General features: G+C 42.3%; 1 protein-coding gene and 2 pseudogenes across 1 annotated transcript in view; 2 read left to right on the plus strand and 1 right to left on the minus strand.

Annotated features, from left to right (window-relative positions):
• Positions 1-24,161, plus strand: part of LOC146058640 (transient receptor potential cation channel subfamily M member 2-like) — a 561,103-nt gene that overhangs the window by 89,504 nt on the left and 447,438 nt on the right. The gene's annotated exons all lie outside the window — the stretch shown is intronic.
• LOC146061938 (5S ribosomal RNA) lies at positions 4,566-4,682 on the minus strand (annotated as a pseudogene).
• LOC146060791 (5S ribosomal RNA) lies at positions 9,447-9,563 on the plus strand (annotated as a pseudogene).

Here is a 24,161-nt window from a genome sequence, read left to right on the forward strand (position 1 = left end):
TCCATAACAGGTTAGGTGTAACAGGTAGGCTTATTGTAACAGGATGGGTGTAACAGGCTCAGTATCAGGTGAGGTGTAATAGGATAAGAATGACAGACCGTCCATAACAGGATAGGTTTAACAGGTAGGCTTAGTGTAACAGGATGGGTGTAACAGGCTCAGTATCAGGTGAGGTGTAATAGGATAAGAATGACAGACCCTCCATAACAGGTTAGGTTTAACAGGTAGGCTTATTGTAACAGGATGGGTGTAACAGGCTCAGTATCAGGTGAGGTGTAATAGGATAAGAATGACAGACCGTCCATAACAGGTTAGGTGTAACAGGTAGGCTTATTGTAACAGGATGGGTGTAACAGGCTCAGTATCAGGTGAGGTGTAATAGGATAAGAATGACAGACCGTCCATAACAGGATAGGTTTAACAGGTAGGCTTAGTGTAACAGGATGGGTGTAACAGGCTCAGTATCAGGTGAGGTGTAATAGGATAAGAATGACAGACCCTCCATAACAGGTTAGGTTTAACAGGTAGGCTTAGTGTAACAGGATGGGTGTAACAGGCTCAGTATCAGGTGAGGTGTAATAGGATAAGAATGACAGACCTTCCCTTTTGAAACTTCTAGGACAATTGGATGGAACAGGTGATCCTTGTGATCAATTTTTCATTGTTGATTGGTCATGAAAAACAATGGAAACAGAAGGATCATATGATTAATGAACTGTCCATACAATCAATGGGTAGGTGCACCCGTGTGGATTTTCATGGGATTCTGTGCAGCTGTTATTCCTCCACCAATAAATGGGATGTATAGATGAGCGTACCAAAACTCACATCAGAGATGTGGTGGTTAAACACATAAAGGTATCTTTTATATGCGTACCCCAACTCACAATAAGTGGATGTAGTATTCACACATAAAGGTATCTTTAGACTGTAGCAGGTAAACAGATATAGCCACCAAGTGCGTACCCCAACTCACTGAATGAAAGGCTGTTACGTTCACATCAAGGTATCTTTGGGACCACTCAGTAGATCAAAAAAACTTTTAATGTCTTCCACATCCAGAAGTACATAACATGTAAAATGAATAAAATAGGGTAATCACTGTGACTGCCAGTAAGGAAAAAACAATGGCGAAGTATGGAGTTCTACAACCTGGGGGATTTTCCGGATAGTCCACCAGGTAGAAGCTTCAACCAAGGTCCCAAACTGGATAGCAGCAGTCCTACAGCAAGGCCCCTTCCTCTGGTCACACAACGCGTTTCGATCCACTCTGGGATCTTTTTCAAGTGTACAGAGGCATGGCTTACATGGGGTTTATATACCCATGAGACAGGAAGTGAACAGGACTTCCTGTTCCTGTGTCCAGTACCATTAATTATATTATACATAATTATACATAGGCATAAAATATACAATAAATGGCGCTTTAGCGCTTAACAAATAAACCCATTCCTGTTTAAAAATGTTGGCAATTCATGAAGATAAAGTTTAAAACTTAAAAGCAGCGCTGAACACGTAACCGGAAGTGAAGTGCGTTCCATCGCATTCACTTCCGCGTGTCAAACCAGCCTATGCAGGAAGGGCATTGGCGCCTCATTCCTAAGTATAGCGGCGCTTCAGGGAGGGGAAAGCGGGACGCTGTGCGTACCACAGCTCCCGCTTCCGCGTGTCAGACTATAGGGGCGTATATTAATGACGCGCTCTCCATCTGACACCCTCAGTGGGTGACGCGGTACTGTGCGTTCCACAGCTACTACTTCCGCGTTCCAAGCATTCAAGTAGGAAGTACGGTGTTACAGGTGCCTGAATGTTAATGAAAAAGGCTGAATATCATAGCGCTAGATAATATAAAGTGCAAGGTGCTTATATAGGCGTATAAAACGCAATAAATATGAGGTCAGGATTGGGTTTATGGCATTGGAATGGCACATAATACATACATTATGGATTGGGATAGCACATAATAAAAAACAGTAGATACGATACAAATGTAAATAAAATACAATAATAATACAACAAATCACTTTGAATAGCAGCAAGGAGAATTATTACAGTAAAAAATACAGATACAATAAAATATATACATAAAATGACAGAATTGATGATGTAATTCATATTTCCCAGTAATTCCATAAAGTGCACTAGAGGAGAAAGAGAAAAAAGACAAACAGTGCCTCAGAATATACATACGATAACACATATCATAGGAACCATTTTAATTCAAAGTCTGTATATTCTGAGGCACTGTTTGTCTTTTCTCTCTTTCTCCTCTAGTACACTTTATGGAATTACTGGGAAATATGAATTACATCATCAATTCTGTCATTTTATGTATATATTTTATTGTATCTGTATTTTTTACTGTAATAATTCTCCTTGCTGCTATTCAAAGTGATTTGTTGTATTATTATTGTATTTTATTTACATTTGTATCGTATCTACTGTTTTTTATTATGTGCCATCTAAACCCAATCCTGACCTCATATTTATTGCGTTTTATACGCCTATATAAGCACCTTGCACTTTATATTATCTAGCGCTATGATATTCAGCCTTTTTCATTAACATTCAGGCACCTGTAACACCGTACTTCCTACTTGAATGCTTGGAACGCGGAAGTAGTAGCTGTGGAACGCACAGTACCGCGTCACCCACTGAGGGTGTCAGATGGAGAGCGCGTCATTAATATACGCCCCTATAGTCTGACACGCGGAAGCGGGAGCTGTGGTACGCACAGCGTCCCGCTTTCCCCTCCCTGAAGCGCCGCTATACTTAGGAATGAGGCGCCAATGCCCTTCCTGCATAGGCTGGTTTGACACGCGGAAGTGAATGCGATGGAACGCACTTCACTTCCGGTTACGTGTTCAGCGCTGCTTTTAAGTTTTAAACTTTATCTTCATGAATTGCCAACATTTTTAAACAGTAATGGGTTTATTTGTTAAGCGCTAAAGCGCCATTTATTGTATATTTTATGCCTATGTATAATTATGTATAATATAATTAATGGTACTGAACACAGGAACAGGAAGTCCTGTTCACTTCCTGTCTCATGGGTATATAAACCCCATGTAAGCCATGCCTCTGTACACTTGAAAAAGATCCCAGAGTGGATCGAAACGCGTTGTGTGACCAGAGGAAGGGGCCTTGCTGTAGGACTGCTGCTATCCAGTTTGGGACCTTGGTTGAAGCTTCTACCTGGTGGACTATCCGGAAAATCCCCCAGGTTGTAGAACTCCATACTTCGCCATTGTTTTTTCCTTACTGGCAGTCACAGTGATTACCCTATTTTATTCATTTTACATGTTATGTACTTCTGGATGTGGAAGACATTAAAAGTTTTTTTGATCTACTGAGTGGTCCCAAAGATACCTTGATGTGAACGTAACAGCCTTTCATTCAGTGAGTTGGGGTACGCACTTGGTGGCTATATCGGTTTACCTGCTACAGTCTAAAGATACCTTTATGTGTGAATACTACATCCACTTATTGTGAGTTGGGGTACGCATATAAAAGATACCTTTATGTGTTTAACCACCACATCTCTGATGTGAGTTTTGGTACGCTCATCTATACATCCCATTTATTGGTGGAGGAATAACAGCTGCACAGAATCCCATGAAAATCCACACGGGTGCACCTACCCATTGATTGTATGGACAGTTCATTAATCATATGATCCTTCTGTTTCCATTGTTTTTCATGACCAATCAACAATGAAAAATTGATCACAAGGATCACCTGTTCCATCCAATTGTCCTAGAAGTTTCAAAAGGGAAGTACTGTGTATATTGTGTGTAATTTGTGTGTTTAGAGCGCTATTAGAAATAACTGAGTGAAGTGTCACAGGCAGTTTGTGAAAGAGAAAATGAAGAGATACAAATTGAGTGTTATACCAACATGCGACCTTTTAACAAGAGAAATATTGTAGGGTACTGGGTTGGCGGTGCTCCCAAAGGATTCAGTAGGATAACTGAATTAAATGGGTGTCTTTTGAAGAGACATAGAAAGAACAACAAGGTTTTTGGGGCACACTTGAAATAAAAAGATGGTGAAAAGATGGTGTACAAATGAGTAATTTAAAATCTAACCTTTATTAATTACACATAAAAAGCATACACACGTCAAATTTAGAAATAAGTAACAATTTTTTCAAAGACAATTTGATAAGGTTATATATAAATCGGCAAGTGAATTAAACTACGGATTTTATTTTATAACCGTACATACACAATGCAAAATATGAAATTGTAATACAGTGACCGTCAAGTGGGCGAAAATGATTTGACAGGGAATTTACCAGGTCAAAAAATGTGTTTGAGCAAGACAAATCAATACCAAACAATAATGCAGTGCACATAAATGTTGCAGAGCTCCATCATTTTGTGATTTCTTTTATTATTGGGGTCTTGCTTTCAACCCTCCCTTGATACACAGCAAATAATGGACCCGATTAGATGACATAGGTAGCAGGTTTACATTACTATTTGTTAAGACCGAGTTTGATGGATAAGGAGAGAGATAGAAATGCTCTTCGTATGCATTCGCTACTTCTGCTGTCTGAATGTGTGATACAGCACTGGATATTCCCTGATGGTCTCCCAGGAGGTACTGATCCAGCCTGTCGCTGCTTAGCTGCTGAGTTCAGATGGGATCAGGCGGCCCAGCGAAGTATGGCTGTATATGGCATCAGATGAGAGAGCCTCAAATGGAACTAGGAGCCAGTTGTCACTTCTGCTTTTCCCCGATTTCGCTCAGGAGAATGAGAGAGTGAGCGAGTCCACGCAATAGGTTATAGTAAGTTAGAATGAGACAAAAAGGAGATGAAAGGGTGAGAAAGGGTATGCTCACAATATATTGATATATGTGCCCACTGCAAATTTCAATGGGTTAGTGGTTACTGAGCCAGTAATGGAAAATACTGTGCACAATTCCACATGCAGGGGTGAGTAGGGTCTTTATAGATCTTGAATAATTTGTACGTGCAAGATAGATTGATTTATCAGCAACATACACATCGGCGAGTGGCTCAAAACATTACTCAATACAGTATATCGAATTGTATTAGTTGTAAGCAACAACAATTAGTAACAGTTCTCAAATGAAAAAACACAAGTTAACAATCCACTTAACTTTTACCCTTTAGGGCTAATTGAAACAATTAAGGACTGAATATTGTCCACTCCTTATCCATTAACTAATCTTTGTTAAGGATAGTGGTAACAGCGGTGGTGTGTTAGAAAGAGAATTCAGTGGACGGTTTAACAGTATTGTATAGCCAAGTTTAAACCTGCGGGTCACATTAATAGCAAGCGCTTATACCATCAATTTGCTGACATCTAATTATAGTATGCCCCATACGGTGGAGCGCAACAGTCCCGCTCAGTAGCGGTACTGATTTGTGTCCACGCACCAGACACAAAGTCTGTGCGTGCGAGGCAATCTGTGGGTTTAAGATACAGATTTACCTTAGATGCCCGGTGGCGAGATCACGGTGCGGAGAGAGCCGTGCGGTGAGCGTTTCCCACCGTCCAAGTAGTAACGGCAGCGCTGGTCTGAGAGGTACTGCGGGAGGGCTGGGAGTGGCTGGAAATGCCCTGACGTCGGAAGGACACGTGTTTCGCCCCGATTGGGCTTGATCACAATGACGTGCTGGACTGGGGGCTCCCTGTCAGTATAAGAGAGATGTGCAGGCCAATCCTGCGTATGGAATGATGATGGACACTCGGATGTCCCAATAGGAAATGGGGGTGTGTAAAACCGCTTGTGTTCTCAATAATGGATTTATTGAGAGCTAAATTGGCTAAGTTGACAAAGGGCTAAACCACCTTCAGCACAATAATTATGACACTGAGTCACCAATGGTGTATGATATCTTTGGTTGGGGGTACTGATTGGAAGATATCAATAGTGTCTGGTATTGTAAAGGCTATGTGGAACTGATGAACATTATTAAAGTTAATTTGGTGTTTGCGCACTTCGGTGTCGACTTGGTTTGCGTCGACTGTTTGCACCAAAATATGGTGTATAGCAAATGAAACAAAACTTATATATTGGAGGAGTGTGATGTTTATAGCAGTGTAGTATTACTGCTATGGTGGTTACATACGGGTTTAGGAGCTTAAAGGTTTGTGAACAGAAGTAATGTGGACACAGCTAATGTCGGCTGAAGCCCCCTGTATATAGTGTTTGGGTTTGGAGATGTATGACATTCTTTGTGTCTTATGAAGATTAGGAGGCTTAGGGTGAAGATGTTAATCAGGGTAAAAAGGCACTATAGGGTCGACTTTGTCTGTGTCGACTGTAGACACCAAAATTGGTGTTTCCAAAAATAAAAATAGGTTTGGGGATTGTCACTAAATGATGTAAAAAAGGGAGAGTTGATGCTTTGAAATAAAAAGGAGTGTTGATGGATTCAACAAGAAGTATATATCATTAAGATGATCATGCTGAAAAAATGAGGAAAATTCAGTTATAGAGGTAATTTTACTACATTTACATTGTTAATGGTAGTTGCCCGTTCTGAAAGAAAAAATGATAATCAAAATAGTGATGACATAAAGTACACAGTATTAGTGTCATAGCTTAAACGTACATACTATTTGTACCCAATTTAGTAAATTAATATTCCCTATTGGGGTATGTCTAGACATATGATACTGTGATCACATTAATAGCGAAAAATTGATTGACTTAGTTGTTCTATAGATTACTGTGTTAATACATCATGGGGAAAAAAATAATATATATAAGAACAGGATATCCTACTACCATACTGTAAGTAAATGCAAAATCTTCACACTTAGAAAAAAGATATATAATAGATACATTCACTATAGTGCATATAATTAATGAACTGATTCTAAAGATGTAAAATATCTAAATGGACATTGTATCCTGTAAAAAATAATAAAAAAATATATATAAATATATATATATATATATATATATATATATATATATATATATATATATATATAAGAGAGGTCAATCACAGTTCCTTCCTGTGATACATCTTATCTTTATCCCACCAATCAGACCATATCCACAAATTTGTCCACCCATCAGAAAACCCATATAATCAAGTATTTTCCCCATGTTGTCAATTAATATATTCTCCACAAAATCCTTGGTCCTAATATCGCATAATAACTAATTTTTACAGTGTACAAGAATAATAATTGACCTCTCTTATATATATATATATTTATATATATTTTTTTATTATTTTTTACAGGATACAATGTCCATTTAGATATTTTACATCTTTAGAATCAGTTCATTAATTATATGCACTATAGTGAATGTATCTATTATATATCTTTTTTCTAAGTGTGAAGATTTTGCATTTACTTACAGTATGGTAGTAGGATATCCTGTTCTTATATATATTATTTTTTTCCCCATGATGTATTAACACAGTAATCTATAGAACAACTAAGTCAATCAATTTTTCGCTATTAATGTGATCACAGTATCATATGTCTAGACATACCCCAATAGGGAATATTAATTTACTAAATTGGGTACAAATAGTATGTACGTTTAAGCTATGACACTAATACTGTGTACTTTATGTCATCACTATTTTGATTATCATTTTTTCTTTCAGAACGGGCAACTACCATTAACAATGTAAATGTAGTAAAATTACCTCTATAACTGAATTTTCCTCATTTTTTCAGCATGATCATCTTAATGATATATACTTCTTGTTGAATCCATCAACACTCCTTTTTATTTCAAAGCATCAACTCTCCCTTTTTTACATCATTTAGTGACAATCCCCAAACCTATTTTTATTTTTGGAAACACCAATTTTGGTGTCTACAGTCGACACAGACAAAGTCGACCCTATAGTGCCTTTTTACCCTGATTAACATCTTCACCCTAAGCCTCCTAATCTTCATAAGACACAAAGAATGTCATACATCTCCAAACCCAAACACTATATACAGGGGGCTTCAGCCGACATTAGCTGTGTCCACATTACTTCTGTTCACAAACCTTTAAGCTCCTAAACCCGTATGTAACCACCATAGCAGTAATACTACACTGCTATAAACATCACACTCCTCCAATATATAAGTTTTGTTTCATTTGCTATACACCATATTTTGGTGCAAACAGTCGACGCAAACCAAGTCGACACCGAAGTGCGCAAACACCAAATTAACTTTAATAATGTTCATCAGTTCCACATAGCCTTTACAATACCAGACACTATTGATATCTTCCAATCAGTACCCCCAACCAAAGATATCATACACCATTGGTGACTCAGTGTCATAATTATTGTGCTGAAGGTGGTTTAGCCCTTTGTCAACTTAGCCAATTTAGCTCTCAATAAATCCATTATTGAGAACACAAGCGGTTTTACACACCCCCATTTCCTATTGGGACATCCGAGTGTCCATCATCATTCCATACGCAGGATTGGCCTGCACATCTCTCTTATACTGACAGGGAGCCCCCAGTCCAGCACGTCATTGTGATCAAGCCCAATCGGGGCGAAACACGTGTCCTTCCGACGTCAGGGCATTTCCAGCCACTCCCAGCCCTCCCGCAGTACCTCTCAGACCAGCGCTGCCGTTACTACTTGGACGGTGGGAAACGCTCACCGCACGGCTCTCTCCGCACCGTGATCTCGCCACCGGGCATCTAAGGTAAATCTGTATCTTAAACCCACAGATTGCCTCGCACGCACAGACTTTGTGTCTGGTGCGTGGACACAAATCAGTACCGCTACTGAGCGGGACTGTTGCGCTCCACCGTATGGGGCATACTATAATTAGATGTCAGCAAATTGATGGTATAAGCGCTTGCTATTAATGTGACCCGCAGGTTTAAACTTGGCTATACAATACTGTTAAACCGTCCACTGAATTCTCTTTCTAACACACCACCGCTGTTACCACTATCCTTAACAAAGATTAGTTAATGGATAAGGAGTGGACAATATTCAGTCCTTAATTGTTTCAATTAGCCCTAAAGGGTAAAAGTTAAGTGGATTGTTAACTTGTGTTTTTTCATTTGAGAACTGTTACTAATTGTTGTTGCTTACAACTAATACAATTCGATATACTGTATTGAGTAATGTTTTGAGCCACTCGCCGATGTGTATGTTGCTGATAAATCAATCTATCTTGCACGTACAAATTATTCAAGATCTATAAAGACCCTACTCACCCCTGCATGTGGAATTGTGCACAGTATTTTCCATTACTGGCTCAGTAACCACTAACCCATTGAAATTTGCAGTGGGCACATATATCAATATATTGTGAGCATACCCTTTCTCACCCTTTCATCTCCTTTTTGTCTCATTCTAACTTACTATAACCTATTGCGTGGACTCGCTCACTCTCTCATTCTCCTGAGCGAAATCGGGGAAAAGCAGAAGTGACAACTGGCTCCTAGTTCCATTTGAGGCTCTCTCATCTGATGCCATATACAGCCATACTTCGCTGGGCCGCCTGATCCCATCTGAACTCAGCAGCTAAGCAGCGACAGGCTGGATCAGTACCTCCTGGGAGACCATCAGGGAATATCCAGTGCTGTATCACACATTCAGACAGCAGAAGTAGCGAATGCATACGAAGAGCATTTCTATCTCTCTCCTTATCCATCAAACTCGGTCTTAACAAATAGTAATGTAAACCTGCTACCTATGTCATCTAATCGGGTCCATTATTTGCTGTGTATCAAGGGAGGGTTGAAAGCAAGACCCCAATAATAAAAGAAATCACAAAATGATGGAGCTCTGCAACATTTATGTGCACTGCATTATTGTTTGGTATTGATTTGTCTTGCTCAAACACATTTTTTGACCTGGTAAATTCCCTGTCAAATCATTTTCGCCCACTTGACGGTCACTGTATTACAATTTCATATTTTGCATTGTGTATGTACGGTTATAAAATAAAATCCGTAGTTTAATTCACTTGCCGATTTATATATAACCTTATCAAATTGTCTTTGAAAAAATTGTTACTTATTTCTAAATTTGACGTGTGTATGCTTTTTATGTGTAATTAATAAAGGTTAGATTTTAAATTACTCATTTGTACACCATCTTTTCACCATCTTTTTATTTCAAGTGTGCCCCAAAAACCTTGTTGTTCTTTCTATGTCTCTTCAAAAGACACCCATTTAATTCAAAATCGTGTTTAGAGCGCTATAGGATGTCCACTTGAAAATTTTGTGTAGTAGTGTTGTTGGAGGAGTGGTGTCTCCTCATCAAGTGTTTGATATCCAGTAGCAGCTGCGCCCAAGGGTGATCCAACGATTTCTTTTTTCTAAGAATGACAGACCGTCCATAACAGGATAGGTGTAACAGGTAGGCTTAGTGTAACAGGATGGGTGTAACAGGCTCAGTATCAGGTGAGGTGTAATTGGATAAGAATGACAGACCCTCCATAACAGGTTAGGTTTAACAGGTAGGCTTATTGTAACAGAATGGGTGTAACAGCCTCAGTATCAGGTGAGGTGTAATAGGATAAGAGTGACAGACCGTCCATAACAGGATAGGTTTAACAGGTAGGCTTAGTGTAACAGGATGGGTGTAACAGCCTCAGTATCAGGTGAGGTGTAATAGGATAAGAATGACAGACCGTCCATAACAGGATAGGTTTAACAGGTAGGCTTAGTGTAACAGTATGGGTGTAACAGGCTCAGTATCAGGTGAGGTGTAATAGGATAAGAGTGACAGACCCTCCATTACAGCTTAGGTGTAACAGGTAGGCTTAGTGTAACAGTATGGGTGTAACAGGCTCAGTATCAGGTGAGGTGTAATTGGATAAGAATGACAGACCCTCCATAACAGGTTAGGTTTAACAGGTAGGCTTAGTGTAACAGGATGGGTGTAACAGCCTCAGTATCAGGTGAGGTGTAATAGGATAAGAGCGACAGACCCTCCATTACAGCTTAGGTGTAACAGGTAGGCTTAGTGTAACAGTATGGGTGTAACAGGCTCAGTATCAGGTGAGGTGTAATAGGATAAGAGTGACAGACCCTCCATAACAGGTTAGGTGTAACAGGTAGGCTTAGTGTAACAGGATGGGTGTAACAGGCTCAGTATCAGGTGAGGTGTAATAGGATAAAAGTGACAGACCCTCCATAACAGGATAGGTTTAACAGGTAGGCTTATTGTAACAGGATGGGTGTAACAGGCTCAGTATCAGGTGAGGTGTAATAGGATAAGAATGACAGACCCTCCATAACAGGTTAGGTTTAACAGGTAGGCTTAGTGTAACAGGATGGGTGTAACAGGCTCAGTATCAGGTGAGGTGTAATAGGATAAAAGTGACAGACCGTCCATAACAGGATAGGTGTAACAGGTAGGCTTAGTGTAACAGGATGGGTGTAACAGGCTCAGTATCAGGTGAGGTGTAATAGGATAAGAATGACAGACCCTCCATAACAGGTTAGGTGTAACAGGTAGGCTTAGTGTAACAGGATGGGTGTAACAGCCTCAGTATCAGGTGAGGTGTAATAGGATAAGAGTGACAGACCCTCCATAACAGGATAGGTTTAACAGGTAGGCTTATTGTAACAGGATGGGTGTAACAGGCTCAGTATCAGGTGAGGTGTAATAGGATAAGAGTGACAGACCATCCATAACAGGATACGTGTAACAGGTAGGCTTATTGTAACAGGCTGGGTGTAAAAGGCTCAGTATCAGGTGAGGTGTAATAGGATAAGAATGACAGACCCTCCATAACAGGTTAGGTGTAACAGGTAGGCTTAGTGTAACAGGATGGGTGTAACAGGCTCAGTATCAGGTGAGGTGTAATAGGATAAGAATGACAGACCCTCCATAACAGGATAGGTTTAACAGGTAGGCTTAGTGTAACAGGATGGGTGTAACAGCCTCAGTATCAGGTGAGGTGTAATAGGATAAGAATGACAGACGGTCCATAACAGGATAGGTTTAACAGGTAGGCTTAGTGTAACAGTATGGGTGTAACAGGCTCAGTATCAGGTGAGGTGTAATAGGATAAGAGTGACAGACCATCCATAACAGGATACGTGTAACAGGTAGGCTTATTGTAACAGGCTGGGTGTAACAGGCTCAGTATCAGGTGAGGTGTAATAGGATAAGAATGACAGACCCTCCATAACAGGTTAGGTGTAACAGGTAGGCTTAGTGTAACAGGATGGGTGTAACAGGCTCAGTATCAGGTGAGGTGTAATAGGATAAGAGTGACAGACCCTCCATAACAGGATAGGTTTAACAGGTAGGCTTATTGTAACAGGATGGGTGTAACAGGCTCAGTATCAGGTGAGGTGTAATAGGATAAGAGTGACAGACCCTCCATAACAGGTTAGGTGTAACAGGTAGGCTTAGTGTAACAGGATGGGTGTAACAGGCTCAGTATCAGGTGAGGTGTAATAGGATAAAAGTGACAGACCCTCCATAACAGGATAGGTTTAACAGGTAGGCTTATTGTAACAGTATGGGTGTAACAGGCTCAGTATCAGGTGAGGTGTAATAGGATAAGAGTGACAGACCGTCCATAACAGGATAGGTTTAACAGGTAGGCTTAGTGTAACAGGATGGGTGTAACAGCCTCAGTATCAGGTGAGGTGTAATAGGATAAGAATGACAGACCGTCCATAACAGGATAGGTTTAACAGGTAGGCTTAGTGTAACAGTATGGGTGTAACAGGCTCAGTATCAGGTGAGGTGTAATAGGATAAGAGTGACAGACCCTCCATTACAGCTTAGGTGTAACAGGTAGGCTTAGTGTAACAGTATGGGTGTAACAGGCTCAGTATCAGGTGAGGTGTAATTGGATAAGAATGACAGACCCTCCATAACAGGTTAGGTTTAACAGGTAGGCTTAGTGTAACAGGATGGGTGTAACAGCCTCAGTATCAGGTGAGGTGTAATAGGATAAGAGCGACAGACCCTCCATTACAGCTTAGGTGTAACAGGTAGGCTTAGTGTAACAGTATGGGTGTAACAGGCTCAGTATCAGGTGAGGTGTAATAGGATAAGAGTGACAGACCCTCCATAACAGGTTAGGTGTAACAGGTAGGCTTAGTGTAACAGGATGGGTGTAACAGGCTCAGTATCAGGTGAGGTGTAATAGGATAAAAGTGACAGACCCTCCATAACAGGATAGGTTTAACAGGTAGGCTTATTGTAACAGGATGGGTGTAACAGGCTCAGTATCAGGTGAGGTGTAATAGGATAAGAATGACAGACCCTCCATAACAGGTTAGGTTTAACAGGTAGGCTTAGTGTAACAGGATGGGTGTAACAGGCTCAGTATCAGGTGAGGTGTAATAGGATAAAAGTGACAGACCGTCCATAACAGGATAGGTGTAACAGGTAGGCTTAGTGTAACAGGATGGGTGTAACAGGCTCAGTATCAGGTGAGGTGTAATAGGATAAGAATGACAGACCCTCCATAACAGGTTAGGTGTAACAGGTAGGCTTAGTGTAACAGGATGGGTGTAACAGCCTCAGTATCAGGTGAGGTGTAATAGGATAAGAGTGACAGACCCTCCATAACAGGATAGGTTTAACAGGTAGGCTTATTGTAACAGGATGGGTGTAACAGGCTCAGTATCAGGTGAGGTGTAATAGGATAAGAGTGACAGACCATCCATAACAGGATACGTGTAACAGGTAGGCTTATTGTAACAGGCTGGGTGTAACAGGCTCAGTATCAGGTGAGGTGTAATAGGATAAGAATGACAGACCCTCCATAACAGGTTAGGTGTAACAGGTAGGCTTAGTGTAACAGGATGGGTGTAACAAGCTCAGTATCAGGTGAGGTGTAATAGGATAAGAATGACAGACCCTCCATAACAGGATAGGTTTAACAGGTAGGCTTAGTGTAACAGGATGGGTGTAACAGCCTCAGTATCAGGTGAGGTGTAATAGGATAAGAATGACAGACGGTCCATAACAGGATAGGTTTAACAGGTAGGCTTAGTGTAACAGTATGGGTGTAACAGGCTCAGTATCAGGTAAGGTGTAATAGGATAAGAGTGACAGACCATCCATAACAGGATACGTGTAACAGGTAGGCTTATTGTAACAGGCTGGGTGTAACAGGCTCAGTATCAGGTGAGGTGTAATAGGATAAGAATGACAGACCCTCCATAACAGGTTAGGTGTAACAGGTAGGCTTAGTGTAACAGGATGGGTGTAACAGGCTCAGTATCAGGTGAGGTGTAATAGGATAAGAATGACAGACCCTCCGTAACAGGTTAGGTGTAACAGGTAGGCTTAGTGTAACAGGATGGGTGTAACCAGCTCAGTATCATTTGAGGTGTAATAGGATAAGAGTGACAGACCGTCCATAACAGGATAGGTGTAACAGGTAGGCTTATTGTAACAGGATGGGTGTAACAGGCTCAGTATCAGGTGAGGTGTAATAGGATAAGAATGACAGACCGTCCATAACAGGTTAGGTGTAACAGGTAGGCTTATTGTAACAGGATGGGTGTAACAGGCTCAGTATCAGGTGAGGTGTAATAGGATAAGAATGACAGACCCTCCATAACAGGATAGGTTTAACAGGTAGGCTTAGTGTAACAGCATGGGTGTAACAGCCTCAGTATCAGGTGAGGTGTAATAGGATAAGAATGACAGACGGTCCATAACAGGATAGGTTTAACAGGTAGGCTTAGTGTAACAGTATGGGTGTAACAGGCTCAGTATCAGGTGAGGTGTGATAGGATAAGAATGACAGACCCTCCATAACAGGTTAGGTGTAACAGGTAGGCTTAGTGTAACAGGATGGGTGTAACAGGCTCAGTATCAGGTGAGGTGTAATAGGATAAGAATGAAAGACCGTCCATAACAGGTTAGGTGTAACAGGTAGGCTTATTGTAACAGGATGGGTGTAACAGGCTCAGTATCAGGTGAGGTGTAATAGGATAAGAATGACAGACCGTCCATAACAGGATAGGTGTAACAGGTAGGCTTAGTGTAACAGGATGGGTGTAACAGGCTCAGTATCAGGTGAGGTGTAATAGGATAAGAATGACAGACCCTCCATAACAGGTTAGGTTTAACAGGTAGGCTTAGTGTAACAGGATGGGTGTAACAGCCTCAGTATCAGGTGAGGTGTAATAGGATAAGAGTGACAGACCCTCCATAACAGCTTAGGTGTAACAGGTAGGCTTAGTGTAACAGTATGGGTGTAACAGGCTCAGTATCAGGTGAGGTGTAATAGGATAAGAGTGACAGACCCTCCATAACAGGTTAGGTGTAACAGGTAGGCTTAGTGTAACAGGATGGGTGTAACAGGCTCAGTATCAGGTGAGGTGTAATAGGATAAAAGTGACAGACCCTCCATAACAGGATAGGTTTAACAGGTAGGCTTATTGTAACAGGATGGGTGTAACAGGCTCAGTATCAGGTGAGGTGTAATAGGATAAGAATGACAGACCCTCCATAACAGGTTAGGTTTAACAGGTAGGCTTAGTGTAACAGGATGGGTGTAACAGGCTCAGTATCAGGTGAGGTGTAATAGGATAAAAGTGACAGACCGTCCATAACAGGATAGGTGTAACAGGTAGGCTTAGTGTAACAGGATGGGTGTAACAGGCTCAGTATCAGGTGAGGTGTAATAGGATAAGAATGACAGACCCTCCGTAACAGGTTAGGTGTAACAGGTAGGCTTAGTGTAACAGGATGGGTGTAACAGCCTCAGTATCAGGTGAGGTGTAATAGGATAAGAGTGACAGACCGTCCATAACAGGATAGGTTTAACAGGTAGGCTTATTGTAACAGGATGGGTGTAACAGGCTCAGTATCAGGTGAGGTGTAATAGGATAAGAGTGACAGACCATCCATAACAGGATACGTGTAACAGGTAGGCTTATTGTAACAGGCTGGGTGTAACAGGCTCAGTATCAGGTGAGGTGTAATAGGATAAGAATGACAGACCCTCCATAACAGGTTAGGTGTAACAGGTAGGCTTAGTGTAACAGGATGGGTGTAACAGGCTCAGTATCAGGTGAGGTGTAATAGGATAAGAATGACAGACCCTCCGTAACAGGTTAGGTGTAACAGGTAGGCTTAGTGTAACAGGATGGGTGTAACCAGCTCAGTATCAGGTGAGGTGTAATAGGATAAGAGTGACAGACCGTCCATAACAGGATAGGTGTAACAGGTAGGCTTATTTTAATAGGATGGGTGTAACAGGCTCAGTATCAGGTGAGGTGTAATAGGATAAGAATGACAGACCGTCCATAACAGGTTAGGTGTAACAGGTAGGCTTATTGTAACAGGATGGGTGTAAAAGGCTCCGTATCAGGTGAGGTGTAATAGGATAAGAATGACAGACCGTCCATAACAGGTTAGGTGTAACAGGTAGGCTTATTGTAACAGGATGGGTGTAACAGGCTCAGTATCAGGTGAGGTGTAATAGGATAAGAATGACAGACCCTCCATAACAGGATAGGTTTAACAGGTAGGCTTAGTGTAACAGGATGGGTGTAACAGCCTCAGTATCAGGTGAGGTGTAATAGGATAAGAATGACAGACCGTCCATAACAGGATAGGTTTAACAGGTAGGCTTAGTGTAACAGTATGGGTGTAACAGGCTCAGTATCAGGTGAGGTGTGATAGGATAAGAGTGACAGACCCTCCATAACAGGTTAGGTGTAACAGGTAGGCTTAGTGTAACAGGATGGGTGTAACAGGCTCAGTATCAGGTGAGGTGTAATAGGATAAGAGTGACAGACCCTCCATAACAGGATAGGTTTAACAGGTAGGCTTATTGTAACAGGATGGGTGTAACAGCCTCAGTATCAGGTGAGGTGTAATAGGATAAGAATGACAGACCGTCCATAACAGGATAGGTTTAACAGGTAGGCTTAGTGTAACAGTATGGGTGTAACAGGCTCAGTATCAGGTGAGGTGTAATAGGATAAGAGTGACAGACCCTCCATAACAGGTTAGGTGTAACAGGTAGGCTTAGTGTAACAGGATGGGTGTAACAGGCTCAGTATCAGGTGAGGTGTAATAGGATAAAAGTGACAGACCCTCCATAACAGGATAGGTTTAACAGGTAGGCTTATTGTAACAGAATGGGTGTAACAGCCTCAGTATCAGGTGAGGTGTAATAGGATAAGAGTGACAGACCCTCCATAACAGGATAGGTTTAACAGGTAGGCTTAGTGTAACAGTATGGGTGTAACAGGCTCAGTATCAGGTGAGGTGTAATAGGATAAGAGTGACAGACCCTCCATAACAGGTTAGGTGTAACAGGTAGGCTTAGTGTAACAGGATGGGTGTAACAGGCTCAGTATCAGGTGAGGTGTAATAGGATAAAAGTGACAGACCCTCCATAACAGGATAGGTTTAACAGGTAGGCTTAGTGTAACAGGATGGGTGTAACAGGCTCAGTATCAGGTGAGGTTTAATAGGATAAGAGTGACAGACCCTCCATAACAGGTTAGGTGTAACAGGTAGGCTTATTGTAACAGGATGGGTGTAACAGGATCAGTATCAGGTGAGGTGTAATAGGATAAGAGTGACAGACCGTCCATAACAGAATAGGTTTAACAGGTAGGCTTAGTGTAACAGGATGGGTGTAACAGGCTCAGTATCAGGTGAGGTGTAATAGGATAAGAGTGACAGACCGTCCATAACAGGATAGGTTTAACAGGTAGGCTTAGTCGCATGTGTCACGACCCTAGTCGGCGATTCCCCAGATACGACAATCTGAGTATCCCGGCCACGTGACACTTTCACTGAGTATCCCAAGCGTGTGCGTATTTCACCACGTTTCCGCTTGCCACCAATCAAAGTAAGCTTTTTGGACTTAGTCCGCGACAGCTTTGATTCTGCCGACACACCAAATTATGAGTTACAGGGTAGCGCTCTGGCAATTCGTCAGAGGCTTGGGCTGGAAAACAGCAGATACCAGAACTAATTATGACTTTTTAATTAAGTGAAAACACTACAAGGCTTACAGTATATTACAGAAAACATAAGTTACAAGTAAAATGATTAATAGGTAAGTCAAACGTAAAAACAGTTTCAAAATAAAACAAAATGGGAATAAAGAAACAAACCACTTCAAGGACACACAGCATGAAGCGGGATTTGGAGTGGAAATCTCTCCGGATATTGGATCATTTCAGAGACAGGTATCGGACCCGTATCATCCCACGGAAAATGAACAAAAATGTCTTGTGAGACACACACTTTTAAGATTTTCAAAACACACACAATCACAGCCCCCACCTCAGGAATTTCCCTGTCCAGGGGTTTCCCTAGGATATAACCAGGGGCTGGCTAATTGACTTCCCTTTTGAAGATGAGCAATGTAGCCATTCAATCACCCCCCTGGGCCTCCTAATTCTTATCTCAAATAAGGTGTCCTTCTAGAGTTATAAGGGAATTGCTTTCCTGACATCTCTCTGGTCTGGGAAGACATTTGCCAGAGACCCTGGACTTCAATACAAGATTTATAGATGCAGGGGGGAAGGAGATAACCTCTTCTTTCCTGTTGAGGTTTCAAACAGATGGGCAGGGGTTGTTAAAATAACCTTTTTTACCCACATAAAAATACAGGATGAGTAGATTGCACACCATATCAGAAACAGTATTGTAAACAGAGCATGGACTTCAAAGGAAAGAGATCCCATCTGCCTTCCTGCTTCACCCCCCAGTCCTCCCAACCATCCAGGGCAAAGGCAGGTCACTTTCTCCATTACATTTACAATTAGGGCATAATGGCGTAGTACAATTACGCTCCTTCTGGCGTAAAAATGGCGGTCGCTCATGACAAGATGGCATCCAATCATGACAGCATGGGTCCTCAAACTGCGGCCCTCCAGATGTGGTGAAACTACAATTCCCAGCATGCCTTGCCACAGTTTTAACACTCCCTTATAGGAAAACTGTGGCAAGGCATGCTGGGAATTGTAGTTTCACCACATCTGGAGGGCCGCAGTTTGAGGACCCATGTTAATGTAACAGGATGGGTGTAACAGCCTCAGTATCAGGTGAGGTGTAATAGGATAAGAATGACAGACCCTCCATAACAGGTTAGGTGTAACAGGTAGGCTTAGTGTAACAGGATGGGTGTAACAGGCTCAGTATCAGGTGAGGTGTAATAGGATAAGAGTGACAGACCGTCCATAACAGGATAGGTGTAACAGGTAGGCTTAGTGTAACAGGATGGGTGTGACAGGCTCAGTATCAGGTGAGGTGTAATAGGATAAGAGTGACAGACCGTCCATAACAGGATAGGTTTAACAGGTAGGCTTAGTGTAACAGGATGGGTGTAACAGGCTCAGTATCAGGTGAGGTGTAATAGGATAAGAGTGACAGACCGTCCATAACAGGATAGGTTTAACAGGTAGGCTTAGTGTAACAGGATGGGTTGTAACAGGCTCAGTATCAGGTGAGGTGTAATAGGATAAGAGTGACAGACCCTCCGTAACAGGTTAGGTGTAACAGGTAGGCTTAGTGTAACAGGATGGGTGTAACAGGCTCAGTATCAGGTGAGGTGTAATAGGATAAGAGTGACAGACCGTCCATAACAGGATAGGTTTAACAGGTAGGCTTAGTGTAACAGGATGGGTGTGACAGGCTCAGTATCAGGTGAGGTGTAATAGGATAAGAGTGACAGACCCTCCATAACAGGATAGGTTTAACAGGTAGGCTTAGTGTAACAGGATGGGTGTAACAGGCTCAGTATCAGGTGAGGTGTAAAAGGATAAGAATGACAGACCGTCCATAACAGGATAGGTTTAACAGGTAGGCTTAGTGTAACAGGATGGGTGTAACAGGCTCAGTATCAGGTGAGGTGTAATAGGATAAGAATGACAGACCGTCCATAACAGGATAGGTTTAACAGGTAGGCTTAGTATAACAGGATGGGTGTAACAGGCTCAGTATCAGGTGAGGTGTAAAAGGATAAGAATGACAGACCCTCCATAACAGGTTAGGTGTAACAGGTAGGCTTAGTGTAACAGGATGGGTGTAACAGGCTCAGTATCAGGTGAGGTTTAATAGGATAAGAGTGACAGACCCTCCATAACAGGTTAGGTGTAACAGGTAGGCTTAGTGTAACAGGATGGGTGTAACAGGCTCAGTATCAGGTGAGGTGTAATAGGATAAGAGTGACAGACCATCCATAACAGGTTAGGTGTAACAGGTAGGCTTAGTGTAACAGGATGGGTGTAACAGGCTCAGTATCAGGTGAGGTGTAATAGGATAAGAATGACAGACCGTCCATAACAGGTTAGGTTTAACAGGTAGGCTTAGTGTAACAGGCTGGGTGTAACAGGCTCAGTATCAGGTGAGGTGTAATAGGATAAGAATGACAGACCCTCCATAACAGGATAGGTTTAACAGGTAGGCTTAGTGTAACAGGATGGGTGTAACAGGCTCAGTATCAGGTGAGGTTTAATAGGATAAGAGTGACAGACCCTCCATAACAGGTTAGGTGTAACAGGTAGGCTTAGTGTAACAGGATGGGTGTAACAGGCTCAGTATCAGGTGAGGTGTAATAGGATAAGAGTGACAGACCGTCCATAACAGGATAGGTGTAACAGGTAGGCTTAGTGTAACAGGATGGGTGTAACAGGCTCAGTATCAGGTGAGGTGTAATAGGATAAGAGTGACAGACCGTCCATAACAGGATAGGTGTAACAGGTAGGCTTAGTGTAACAGGATGGGTGTAACAGGCTCAGTATCAGGTGAGGTGTAATAGGATAAGAGTGACAGACCATCCATAACAGGATAGGTTTAACAGGTAGGCTTAGTGTAACAGGATGGGTGTAACAGGCTGAATGTAACATGCTAAGCACAACAGCCTGGCTGTAACAGGCTGGTGTAACAGGCTGAGTGTAACATGCTAAGCACAACAGCCTGGATGTAACAGGCTGGCTGTAACAGGCTGAGTGTAACATGCTATGCACAATGTTATGAGCCGCCTCTGGCAGGTCTTTGTAAATGCAGCCTGACTTCTGTGTCCTCTGTGTGCAGCGCAGCTGCTGCTTAATTAAGCCATTAGCTCTGGGCCTTGTGTGTCATGCTGCTTACCTGTAGTAAGCTCCTCATTAAGTGAGCTTGTCAACCTTGGCAATTCTGATTGGGAGTGTTCCCTTTATCTCCCATGCTGCCTTTCACCCAGACACTGGTGATTCTTAGTGCAGCCTGTCCTAGTCTGTTTGCCTGTCATCTGCCATTTATTCAGCTCCCAAGATCCATCCTGTGTCCAGTGGCCTTGGAGTTCTCTGCTTGTTCCCAGAGATAAGTGCTCATTCAATCTCCTGCAGTTTTTCTGCTGTCCATTGCTAGCATATATCTGTGTGGAGTTATATGGCCTGTCTTACTTATGTTTGTGGAAAACAATTTAAAGAATAATGACTGCACCTGAGCACTGCAGCCCTTGATACAACCCAGGGACTCCTTAAATCCCAGACAATAGCAATATACAAAAATGGGAGATCATAGGCGCTGTGTTCTTAAATAATGGGTCTGGTGTACCCGATGCTTGTATGACAGATCCTTGTCTGACAGTTGACCAAAGGACCCTGATAACTGACCTTAAGTCAGTGCCCTATGTGCACATCAAGGTATCTTTAGTCAGTCTGTTTCCTCATACACCAATAGGCACAATACAGTATTCAGGTCTCCTCAGCGGGGGACACAAATGGGAAAGGACTTACCGAGGGCTAGTGCCCTATGTTCATCAAAAGGTATCTTTTTGGTCCAAACGTCACTCAATTCAGGCAATCCAGGTCACGTAAAAAGGATTTATTTCCAAAAGGTCATGGATACAGATAAAATACTTAAAACGTCCAGTAAAAGTACACAAGGTACAACAAAGTTGAAAATGGCAAGGAGATTTGGATGTTGTTGGCAAAGATTGGGGCACCCTCCTATCCGGATGGAAGGGATACCACCAAAAAGGGCTTGTGATGAAAAATAGCCGGATTACCTTCAAGGTGTACACCTTGAAAAAGGGCTATTTTTAACAGCCCGAAACGCGTTGGTGGGAGGTGAGGGCCTTTGGAGTGTTGAAGGTAATCCGGCTATTTTTCATCACAAGCCCTTTTTGGTGGTATCCCTTCCATCCGGATAGGAGGGTGCCCCAATCTTTGCCGACAACATCCAAATCTCCTTGCTATTTTCAACTTTTTGTACTTTGTTGTACCTTGTGTACTTTTACTGGACGTTTTAAGTATTTTATCTGTATCCATGACCTTTTGGAAATAAATCCTTTTTACGTGACCTGGATTGCATGAATTGAGTGACGTTTGGACCAAAAAGATACCTTTTGATGAACATAGGGCACTAGCCCTCGGTAAGTCCTTTCCCATTTGAGTCCCCCGCTGAGGAGACCTGAATACTGTATCGTGCCTATTGGTGTATGAGGAAACAGACTGACTAAAGATACCTTGATGTGCACATAGGGCACTGACTTAAGGTCAGTTATCAGGGTCCTTTGGTCAACTGTCAGACAAGGATCTGTCATACAAGCATCGGGTACACCAGACCCATTATTTAAGAACACAGCGCCTATGATCTCCCATTTTTGTATATTACTTATGTTTGTGTCATCCAGCTCCACATGGGTTGTTTTGTATATTATTAACACCTTTATTCATTGTTGTATTTATAAGATCAGCCGGGACATGTTGGGTGACATTTAATAGAGTCTGATTTTGTGTTTTTTGGCGATAATTAGTAAAGAAAATGGCGTTATCGCATTTTTTCCTTAAATCGTCCATTTAATAGGGTGCGCAGAGTCCCGGAAATCACATTTTCCCCCGAAAAATTGCACTTTCTCAATGTGCAGGAAAAATTCGCATTTTTATCGCATCCAGATGTTTTCGCACAGAAAAATTGAAAAATAAATAAATAAAAACCAGCGTGGGGTCCCCCCCACAGCTGAAACCAGCACCAGGCTTAATTACCGGCCAGCCGGGGCCGGTAATTAAAAATCAGGGAACCCGACAAATAGGGGTTCCCCGATTTTTAACAACCAGCCCCAGGCTCCAGGTCCAGGGCTGCTTCACAAAGTACGGGGGACAAAATGATTGGGGGTCCTCCTGTATTTTAAGAACTAGTCCCAGGCAAAACCAGCCAGCAGGGTAATGCCACAGCCGGGGGGAGACTTTTTATACAAGCCCCCCCGGCCAAAGCATTAACCCTCTGACCAGTCAGCCTGGCCAGGGGCCCTGGGGAGTGGGGACCCCCCCAATAAAGGTGTCCCCCACCCCTCCATGACTTACCTGACCAGGCTGAAGCCTGGTGCTGTCCTCGATGCCCCTGGGCGGTGGGCATTGAGCTGATACTGGTGTAAAAAAATTGATGAAAAAACTATTGTTTTAAACTGTGGAACTATGAGTCCCAGCAAGCCTCCCCTGCAAGCTGGGACTTGGAGAACCACAAGACCCAGCCTGCGGGACATTAAAGGGCCCGCTGGCACTTGTAGTTCCACAGTGTCACGGACCCACCGGTCGCCTGCTCCGATACGTCAATCTGAGCAGCTCCGGCCGTGACTGGGGTTCACTTAGGACACTCGGGTCCTTTCTTTGAGGTACACTGCCACCAGCCCAAACCTGATTTTAGCGCTTGAAACTGCGCAAGGAGCGGCTTGGCTCGCATCTGACCACACAATACAGTATAAAACTGAGGTAACACTGACTCTTCTAAGGCTAATGAGTCCTAAGAAGACAAAATCAGAGACTGGGAATATGTATTATTTATTCCTAGAAATACTACAGAGCTTTAAGTGATAAAAATGGTTACAAGATATTACAATGATTTTAAAAGTTCACACAAGAGAAAAGCAATTCAGAAATAAAATAAAAAGGGGAGAAATTACAGAACGATATCTTACACCCAAGAACTCATTCTGTAGTGGGGGGGGGGGGGGGAGTTCCACCTGAATCAACGGGTCGCTTCCAGCCAGCTTGCTGATACCCCAGAAGTACAACTAGGTATTCAAAGGTACAAAGTTTTTATCTGAAGCCTCCCTCATCCCTCCCACCCTTGGGATTTTTAACCCTTCTCTTGCTGATCACTAGGGGATGTCCATAGATATGGGACCTTTCACATGAAGAATTTGTGGTGGGGGAGACTGTCCTCATGGTTTATGAGGGGTCTCAGATCTTTATCTGGCATCCTACCATCAAAGGATTTCTACAGATGGTCAAACAGGGAA

This window comes from Crinia signifera, chromosome 2 (genome assembly GCF_055691185.1).
Source record: "Crinia signifera chromosome 2, ASM5569118v1, whole genome shotgun sequence".
Classification (NCBI taxonomy): domain Eukaryota; kingdom Metazoa; phylum Chordata; class Amphibia; order Anura; family Myobatrachidae; genus Crinia; species Crinia signifera.